Raw genomic sequence first — 11,254 nt, forward strand, 5'->3', positions numbered from 1 at the left:
GCCTTTTGTAGATGGCAGAAGGCAATTCATATGTAAAACCATTGATCATCCCGGTAACTGCCCTCATCCTTATTAAGCACAAGAGACTCCAGAGCAGGAGGGGAGACAGCAGCTTTCATGAGTCCCCTTCCTCGTGCACTTGGAGCACACCATCTGGTAAGGGACAAGTTACCTACACAGAGAGCGTAACACCCACCCATGAGTGCATTCGAGAGCGCTGTGAGGCTGTAGGGATCACATCCAAGGGAATGTAGTTCTATTCCATTGTAAGTAGAGCTCTACTGAGATGGTTGGCAACTAGACCCCAGATCTGGAACCAGGAGGACCCAAGTGCCAATCTAGTCACAGACAGTCCCTACCCGTGTGACCTTGAGCAAGCATGGCAAACTGCTGAGCATCTTTGCAAAGAACATCCCAAATGGATCACAAAGCGCTGAATACCATTTAAGGGGCTGAACAACAAATACTTAATTTTTTAAAAAAGAGGGAAAACAACCTTAGCTCAACTGTCCTCATTTCACAGGTCTCACACATACCCAAGGACTAAATTCTTGGACACAGCTCAGTTTACTCTGTGGCGGGTCTCTCTGAGGGAAAAATATATGGTGAGATTTCATTTCAACCATTTTTACTTAGTCCAACTCGGATGTCTCATCATGGCAGGAAGTGATCCTGGGCTCTTACAAAGCTATGCCAGGAGAGTCTATGCTCTGGCCAGTTCTCACATGCTGGAAGGTTGAGGATGGCCTGATGATAAAGGAAGGATTAGCCCAGACCACAGAAGACAGCTGCTGTCTGAGGGGCATCCTAGCTAAGCACAGAGAAAATGACCACCAGAGCTGACCTCTGGCCATAACTTCTTTGGCTTTAGCAACCCATAAAAGGATGAGAACCCTTCATTCTGGGTGGGATCTTTCTGCTTCAACAGTGTGTGTAGGAGGAAGGTCACGTACTTTGAAATGTCTTCAAATATTTAACTCCAGGTACTCTAAATCCAAAGATTTGGAAATATTCAACAATTCAATTCAATTCAGCAAAACATAAATCCACTTGGAACTTTAGAACCCTCCCCTGAGGCTCAAAAGGCCCTTGTTGGTCCCCAGACCATGTTAAACTTTTCATTGGATCACCCACAATGGGCATCTCACCATCTGCCTTCCTGCTCTCCCTCTTCTTTATACCTAGCACAGCACTGCCTGTCTAGACCTCCAGAGACTATACCCCCATTTCTTAGGAAATTAGTACATTCAACTTTGGAAGTCTATACTGGGACTAATATGCTCTAATTAGTGAATCACTAATAACAACAATAATAATGCCCAGCATATGTGCCAGACAGTTTGCTAAGCACCTTACAATTATTATCTCATTTTATCCTCACAACAACCTTAACAGCTCGGTACAATTATTATCCTTATTTTACAGATGAGTAAACTGAGGAAGAAGTTGGCTTTTATTAGGGTCACCTCAGCTTGTCACTCAAATACCTGGCTGAGGCTAGATTTTAATTCAAATCTTTTTGACTCTAGGCTGGCCCCTCTACCCAATTGTATCACATACCTGCCCAAGTAAAAATTAATTTAACACTCTATATCTAGCCAACCATGGAATCTTGCCATCTCCTCTCCTGCCCCACATATATTAACCTTCTTGCTATCTTTCTACCTTCTACTCTTAAAATGTTAAACAAACCAATACTACCACTGATCCTTGAAAGTTCCTAATGATTAGTTGTCCATCTCACTATCTGTGATAGTCCCTAGCCCAAGATTTGCTTTCCTGGCCACTGTAGGTGCTGTTTCTCTCTATTAGAATATAAGTTCAAGAGAGACAGAGTTAAGATGGTGGCATAGAGGCAGCAAATGTTCAGACCTCTGAAAACACTTCCTTACCAATTACAAACTAAATGCTCATAGAGGACTGAAAATCAAACCTAACAACAAGACAGAGCCAAGGATCCCTCCTGTTGGACTCAATTCAAAAATTCAAAAAATTCACACACACACCCCAAAAGCCAGAATTCAAGAACACTCGAGTTTAAGGGGAAGGAAGAAGGAATGTCCCTGGACCCCTCCCCCACCTAGAGCACTAAGCCTCCACCAGCAGCCAGAACCTCTGGGTGGGCAAAAGTGCTGGTCTGGAGGGAGTACCTTCTGAGCAAAGCTGCACCAGGCTCAGAGCATAGAACACAGGCAGTGGGGAAGGAGCTGGAGAAGGAGCACAGAGTGGGCAGCCTAGTTGCAACAGTAAAGACACTCCATATTGCTCCCCCCTTCCAGGAGGTTTTGGCCTCAGGGCACATCCAGGCCAACCCAGATGGACTTAATCCCATCAAAAGTCTTCAGAGGGCAAGGCAGCAAAAACTCCAATACCCCTCCCCCACAGACTGCACTGAGAGACTTGCTGACAAAACTCCAAGAAGAAAGACTGACAGAAAAGCCCAAAACCAAAAAAAAAAAAATGAGAGGAGCAAGAGCACAGACAACTGCAGGGAGTAAAGAATGGCATAAATATGAGCCAACAACAGAAAAAGAAAAAAGAAATTACAATCAACAGCTTCTATACAGGCAATGAACAAAGAACAAACAGAATAGAGGAGGAGGAAACACCAAGCAATAAAACAGAAAACCCAATGAATTGGACACAGGCTTTGCAAGAACTCAAAACACAATTAAGAGAGGCTGAAGACAATTGGGAAAAGAACTTAAAAACTAAGATAAGTCATCTGGAAACAGAGGCACTTGAACTAAAATAAGAAAATAGTGTCTTGAAAGCCAAAATCAACCAGCTTGAAAATGAGGCAAAGGAGATGAAAGATGTGGCAAAGAAGATAAAAGATGAGGCAAAGAAGATGAAAGATGAGGGAAAGAGGATGAAATATGACCTCCAAAGAAAATCAGACCAGAAGGAGAAAGATGACCAAAAAGCCAGGTATGGAATCCAGTCTTTAAGAACCAGAATATAACAACTAGAATCAAGTGACTTCACAAAGCAGCAGGCCACTATGAAACAAAATCTAAAGAATGAAAAAATTGAGGAAAATATGAAGCATCTCATTCACAAAACAAAAGATTTAGAAAATCGTTCCAGGAGACACAACTGAAGAATCATTCGTCTACTGGAAGACAATGACAAAAGGAAAAGCCTGGACATCACACTACAGGAAATTATCCAAGAAAACTTCCCCAATATTCTAGAACAAGAGGGGAAAGTGGAGATTGAAAGAATCCACAGATCACCTCCTATACTTAATCCCCAACTGACAACACCCAGGAATATTATAGCCAAATTCATGAATTATCAGATCAAGGAAAGAATATTACATGCTGCTAAGAAGAAGTCATTCAGATACCATGGAACCACAGTGAGGATAATACAGGATCTGGCTGCATCTACACTGAAGGACTGAAAGGCATGGAATATGATAGTCCGGAAAACAAGGGAACTAGGTCTACATCCAAGAATCAACTATCCAGCAAAACTGACTATATTCTTATAGGGGAATGTATGGTCATTTAACAAAATAGAAGAATTCCAAGCATTTATAAAGAAAAGACCAGACCTGAACAGAAAAGTTGATGCCCAAGCACAGAATTCAAGAGAATCATCAAAAAGTAATTAAAAAAGAGGGGAAAAATAAAAACAAAATCTTCTTTTTAAGAGACCCAATAAGTTAAAATGATATGAATCCCTATAAGAAAAGAGGTCATTGATAACTCTTAAAAATTGTTATTATCACTTGGGCAGCTAGAAGAAGTACACTTAGAGGGAACAGTGACAAACTGTATAGGATGAAATGCCAACACATAAATATGTATATAGATATATGTATGCATAAATACATTTATATGTGTATATATGTGCATATATATATATATATATATATACATCTAGAGTGTTTAAAAAGAGGTTAATACTAAAAGAAAAGGGAAAAGAAACTGAAGGGGGTAAATTTATATGTCACAAAGAAACACATGGTGGGGGTGGGGAGAACATCAATACACCAGAAGGGTAAAGGGTTGGAGACAGGAAAGAAAACTCTTATGTGCATTGAAATTGACCCAAAGAGGGAAGAACAATCCAATCCATTGGGGAAGAGAATAGATTTGTGCCCTATAGGGGAGTAGAAGGGTAACAAACAGACTGGTGGGGAGGGAATCAGTACAAGGGAGGGAGAGGATAGCAAGGTAGTTTAAAAAGACTGCAAAGAAAATAAGGGGGGAATAAGAAGGGAGGAGGGTAGCAGATTGGCTAACATGACAGCAATGGAAAGTAATGAATATATTGCAGGTGGAGTTGTGAATGGATCCAACCATTCTGGAGGGCAATTTGGAACTATGCCCAAAGGGCTTTAAAAGAATGCCTACCCTTTGATCCAGCCATAGCACTGCTGGGTTTGTACCCCAAAGAGATAACAAGGAAAAAGACTTGTACAAGAACATTCATAGCTGTGCTTTTTGGTGGCAAAAAAAAAACGGAAAATGAAGGGATGCCCTTTGATTGGGGAATGGCTGAACATATTGTGGTATCTGATGGTGATGGAATACTATAGTGCTTAAAGGAATAATGAACTGGAGGGATTCCATGTGAACTGGAACGACCTCCAGGAACTGATGCAGAGTGAGAGGAGCAGAACCAGGAGAACATTGTACACAGAGATGGATACATTGTGGCACAATTGAATGTAACTGACTTCTCTATTAGTGACAATGCAGTGATCATGAACAACTTGGAGGGATCTATGAGAAAGAGCATCATCCATATTCAGAGAGTAGAAACAGAATAAAAACAGCTGCTTGATCACATGGGTCGAAGGATATGGCTGTGGAGGGAGACTCTAAATGATCATCCTAGGGCAAACATAAACAGCATGGAAATGGGTTCTGATCAAGGACACATGTAAACTCCAGAGGAATTGTGCATCGGGTATGGGAACGGGTGGGGAAAGGGGAGGGAAAGAATGTGATGCTTGTAACCAGGGAGTGATGGTCTAAATTGATTAAATAAATTCACTTAAGTTAAAAAAAAAAAGAACACAAGTTCCTTGAACTGTGCCACTTCTATATTCGTGTCCCCAGCATGCACCTGTTACAGGGCCTACCACCCAGTAAGGAGCTTAATAGATGCTTTTTTGTGCATCCAACCATCCATTAAGCACTTATTATGAACAAGGCTCTGTGCCCTCCATTGAAAACACAGAAGAGAAAATGTGTCCCTGTCTTTACAAACTGTACATTTGACTAGGAAATGCAGTAAGTTAAGCTAAAGGGTGATTGAGCCGGGGAAGAGCACGGACTCTGAAAGGACTCGGGAAAGATGTTCGGGAGAAGATGTCACAAACGGACTCTGTGAATCTCAATATTCTCAAGGTGAACAAATCGAAGGCAAGAAGCTTGCAGCAGGCCCTGTTTGAGAGACAAACAGAGGTGGAGGACCCTTCCGGGCAATGAGCCACCACTTGCAGGGCAGTCATCGGATGGTGCAGTGGCCAGGCTCCGCGCCTACCTTTTACAGCTGGGCTATCCGGGAGACTGAGGGAAGACAAGGGGGCCTTTTTAGGGCGGCTCCTCCGCCTCTTTCGCCTGGGCTTCCAAGAAGCACGAGCAGTGGACACACCCCAGGAGATCCGCACTAGCAGCTTTGGCCTATGGCTGGTCCAGGCTTCCCACCTTTGAGCGAGAGCGATGGCCACCGATGAGAACAATTTGCCCCCCGGCCACACAGGCAGCTGAAGCGAGCGCTGTGGTGCTCGGAGCCTGCTCGCATGCCAAAGGCACAAAGTCATCCTCTGCATCTCGGCCCTCATCAGCCCTCCTGACTTTTGTTTTGACTTTGTCTGATGTTGGATTTTGATAAGTCTGGACGATGGAGCGAGGCTGAGGGGTTTGAGAAACTCTTTCGGTTGAGGCCCTCCATGACGCTACTGGCTCTCGTTGAAAGTAAGAGACAAGGTGGTAGCACAGGCCCAGGGTTGGGAGGACTTGAGTTCAAATCTGGCCTCAGACAGTTCCTAGCTGTAGGACAAGTCGCTAAACCCTGTTTGCCATATCTTTGCCCTTCTGTCTTAGAGTTGTTACTAAGACAAAAAGTAAGGATTTAGGAAAAAAAGATAAATGACCACAACTTTGATGCCAGTCTCTGGTGCAGATGAAGAGAAAATCCACAAAGAACTTGGCAAAGTTCTTCACCTCAAGCCTGTGTAGTTTGATAACAATGCAAATATGACCATGAGAAGAAGGATGAAAAAATCATAACATGGGGTTCTGGTTTGACAAAACAAATTAATTTGTGCCATGATATCATGATGTGCAGATTGAATCAATTCTCCCCTGATTGTGAGGATTAAATGAACTCTCCCCGGCCCATTTTTGATGTAATCACCAAAACTGTATACACCCCACTTACACTTGAGAGGGGGAGGTCTGTGACCCCCGTGTGTGAGAGTGGGTGACAAATCAGAATCGACTGACGGCCCCCTGGGGTGTCCTAAGCAAAGCTTTAGCTGTAATTGGTCCACGTCAAATGGAAGAAAGTCACAGGAAGTGACAAACAGAAACAGTCTTTAAAAATGCCAACAACTTCCTGTGAGGCGGCTCTTCAGTCTATCACCTTCGATTTGACTTTGGAGGAGCTCTGACTAAGGATCTCAGCCTGCCTTTACTTTCCTTAAATGGGGTGAGTGGAAAAGGCTGACTCCTTTCCTCGATTTTCTGAAGGGACCAGCCTCAGGAGAGACCTCCCCTCCTGAGAGAGGCTTCCTGCATCCCCACGTCCTCAGCACAAGGCTGAGGACCCTCCGGCTAAGGGCTAATTAGCCCTGCCTGGGTTAAGCTGGGGGGAGGAAGGGGGAAGCCAAGCAAAACACTTAGTGCTTAAGCTAGATATCCTACCCTGTCCTCTCTCTGATTTTTCTTGCTTTACTCTTTTCATATTTTATAAATAAATTGTTAAAATAAATCTCTTTGGAATTAAATAAATTCAAAATAATAATAATAATAATAATAAATAAATAATCCAGCCCAACCTTACATTTCTAACAGCCTACATCAGACGATAGAGGGAGATTGTGAACATATCTATTAAAAGAGTAACATGTCGTAGAAATGAAAACAATTCTACCAAAAGCTTGGTCTAAGATACAAATAATCCATATATCCCAAGGACATTCAGGGATAAAATCGGTGGGATGATAATATTGGATGTAAAATTGAACAGATTGGGCAATATTCCTATAATCATTCAGTAATGGAGGAATAACTCTGTTGGACTTTATTACATAAATGTTGATGCTTATTCCGTAGATGTTTATGCTATTTTTTTAAGCCTCAGAGATATGAAGGTAAGGAGAGCAGCTGGAGAAAGCCAAGTACACAATCAGTTCAAGGTAAAATGTCTTAAAAATATTGAAGGATCACTTTATAAAATTCTGAGGAAGAATAAGCTATCAAAAGATTGGGGAACATTAGATAAGGTTATTTACAAGCTCCCAAAGGTGACCAAGAGAAATCAATCTATATGCCTATTTTCGTATTTTGACAGTGATATATGTGTGTATGTTGAAAATATATTCTCATTGAATTTGCAATGAAAATATGAGAGAGAAAATACGCGAGCAGCTTCTATGAATGATTCTCCATATTAGATTGATAATTTTTATACACACAAGGCCATAAGAAACAATATAGCCCACTTTTTGTGTTTATTGTTCACTAATTACAAAAACTCATTTGATTTAATAGCTCAAAGACAGCCTTCAATCCCTCAGTCCAACAAGGAGTTTCTCATACATATATTAAAAACATATAAGAATTTTTGATAGCTACAGCAGAAGCAGTGGGTACTGCTTGTAGACTAGGCCTAAGGTCAGGAGATCTGAGTCTGAATCTAATCTCAGATGCTTACTAGCCGTGTAGCCATGGATAAGTCACTTCACCTCTATTTGCCTCTGTTTCTCCCACTATAAAATAAAGATGATAGCATAGACTTCAAATGCGTCATTTAAAGGATCAGCTGAAAGAATAGGTGTCGCCTAACACATAGTAGGCAAAATATAAACACTTTTTCCTGTTCCTTCCCCACAGGGCTGGGAGTTGTTCAACAATCAGACATTAATTGACATCAAGATATAAACCAAGGAGTTGTTTGCCTATCAGAGGAGTTTTCCAATATCCTAGAAAATACCCCACATACAGTCCCTATAGATTCCCTATAGATGGTAATGCTCTCCGGATGCTTCTGTTTTCAAATAATATTGTGCATCAGCTCCATGATATTGTACAAAACTCTAGAAAGTCCTTTCAAACCTTCTTGATAATATTTGTTATTATCCTGACAACCCACCCAGGTGAAATTAAATAGATGAAGAATGAATGCTGTCTGGAAACAGGACGCAGTTGGATGCTTAGTTCATTGAGTTAGTACATTGAGTACATCCATTTGGGCACTGCAAATTCCTTGGATCAAAGGCCACTTGCTCTGGCAGATCACGTACAAGTCCCTCACACATTATTTATCTGTGCCAGTTGGAAAGAGTAGCCGCCGTATTCATTACATCATGGATCCACTGAGGCACGGCATATCATTAATCAATTCCTTTATTGGATCTGTTAGTTTCAAATGCTTTCATTTTGAATGTAGTCTTCTTTATCACTAGTTTCAGGAGGGGCAGAACCAAGATGGTGGTTTAGTAGTGGTGAAAGCTGGAACTGCTCCCAGAATCCTTCCAAACCAAACTTAAAATAGCACCTCAAAACAACTGAAGTCACAGATCCCAAAGAAGAAAGAGGGAAGGGGCTCTCCTGTAGAAAACAACTTGAAAGATAGGCAGAAAGAATCTATTTTCACGGAGTAAGAAGGAAGCAGAAGTAAAACTGCACACAGAGGTGTGCTGGCCAACTACCCCCGCTCCCCATCCTACTGCTCCAGGTTATGAGCCTGGGCATAGGCGAATTTTAGGATCCAGGGACCCTGCCTAAGCGAAGAGTAGAGCACCCCTCACCTGTAAAAATTAAATTATATCTCTAATAATAAAAACATTATATTTTATGAGGTTTATTTAAGGATCATTAGAAATCAAGGAATAAAAAGGATACAAAATAAAAACCATGTGCCCATGGCTGATTAGCCCATTAAAAATCCCCCCCCCCCGCACTTAGCTTACCACTATACTTGATGCATCATTGCAAAGGAAGAGAGTGTGGGAGGCGTTACTTCCAGTTAAATACCAATTGTGATCTCACCAATGTGGAGACTCAGGAGAGATTATAGGAAATTCTGGGAAATACCAAGGACTTCTGGGAAATGAAGTCTAGGGTTCAAAAGCTCCATTTATACACACCCACCCCTTGAAGACCCAAGTACTGGCACTAGCCCATAGTGAGGCACCATAGTCCTTAGTGCCTGGCCATTTCAAGCCTTCACAGGGATGAAGCCCCTGGGCAAAACAGCTCACAGGACTGAGTCCTACAAGCCATTGGCAAAGGAGACAGAATCACTATTTTTTAGAACTCCCAGTCTCAGTTTTCAGAACTCCCAGTCCAGAGGCAAAAAAAAAAACTCCCAAAAGGCTAGGAAAATGATCAAACAGCAAAAGAAACACCTAACCCTAGAAAATTTTTACAGAGACAAAGAAGAGAAAGGTACTGATTCAGCAGAGAATAGTGAAAGCAAATCAACCATATGCAAAAATGTCAAAGAAAAATGGAACTGGGTCTTAGGCACTGAAAGAACTCAAAAAGAAATTCAAAAATCAAATAAGATAGGTGGAAGAAAAAGGGGGAAACGAAATTAAAATGGTACAAAAAGAAAATAACAGCAAGTAGGAAAAGAGGCAGAAAAATCCAATGAAGAAAGAGTATCTTTAAAAAATCAAATTATTGGAAAAAGAGGTAAAAAACATCCAATGAAGAAAAGAGTTCTATGAAAGGTAGAATGGACTAAATGAAAAAGGAGAATCAAAAAGTTGTGGAAGAAAATAAGTCTTTAAAAATTAGAATTAAGCAAATAGAAGCTAATGACTTCATGAGACAATAAAACAAACAACAAATAATGATTTATTATAATATAATAAAAGCAAAAGAATTTAAAAATTAAAGACAATGTGAAATACCTCACTGAAAAAAACAACTACCTTCAAAGAATTACTGAAATACCTAAAAGTCATGATTTTTTAAAAAAAGCCTAGACATCATATTATTAGAAATTACAAAAGGAAACTGTCCCAATGTTCTTGGACAAAATTTTAAAATAGAAATTGAAAGAATCCACAGATCACCTCCTATAATAAATCCTCAAATGACAACTCCCAGGAATGTCATAACCCAGTTCAAGATCTCCCAGGCCAAAGAGAAAATACTGCAAGCAGTCAGAAAGAAATAATTCAAATATCTTGGATCCCCAGTCAAGATTACACAATATCTGGCATCTTCTACATTGAAGGATCATAAGGCTTAGAATATGATATTCCAAAAGGCAGGGGAATTAGTTTACAACCAAGAATCACCTACCCATCAAAAATGACAATATTCTTTCAGGGGGAAATGTGGCCATTTAATAAAATAGAAGATTTCTAAGACTTCCTGAAGAAAAGATGAGACCTAAACAGAAAATTTGATATCCAAACAAAAAATTTAAGAGAAGCATAAAAAAGCAAATAAGAAAGAGGAAAAAATTTGAAGGACTCAATAAGTTTCAATTGTTTATATTCCCACATGGAAAGATAATATTTATAACTCTTAAAATTTTTATCATTATCATAATGGTTAGAAGAAATGTACATAGACAGAGGATGTGGTAGTAAGTTGTTCAAGATGATATAAAAAAATTAAGGAGTGAAAAAAGGATTGCACTGAGAGAAATGGGGAGAGAGGTAAACTGGCATAAATTATTATAATGGAAGGAAGGATGAGAGTGGCAACAGGTAATACTTAAACTTCACTCTCATTAGAATTGGTTCAAAGAGGTAATAACAGCCAGATCTTTGGGGTATAGAATTAGGGTATAGAATAATATAGATCCTATATTACCTATAGAAGGGGAATAAGAAAGGGGGTGGTAAGGAAAGGAGTAATAAAAGGAAGGAGGAATTTGGGAGGGTGACTAAAAGATACTAGCACTAGTTTCAGGTCTTAGGAAAAGCAAATCATAGGACAAATGGGCACAGATGTGCAAAGCATCTAAGAGCTGTCTAGTAGAAATAATCTGCCTTTCTTTAAGAGGCTGAATTCTTGCCAAATTGGAATTACCTCCTTCTTCT

This window comes from Monodelphis domestica, chromosome 7 (assembly GCF_027887165.1).
Source record: "Monodelphis domestica isolate mMonDom1 chromosome 7, mMonDom1.pri, whole genome shotgun sequence".
NCBI classification, from domain to species: Eukaryota; Metazoa; Chordata; class Mammalia; order Didelphimorphia; family Didelphidae; genus Monodelphis; species Monodelphis domestica.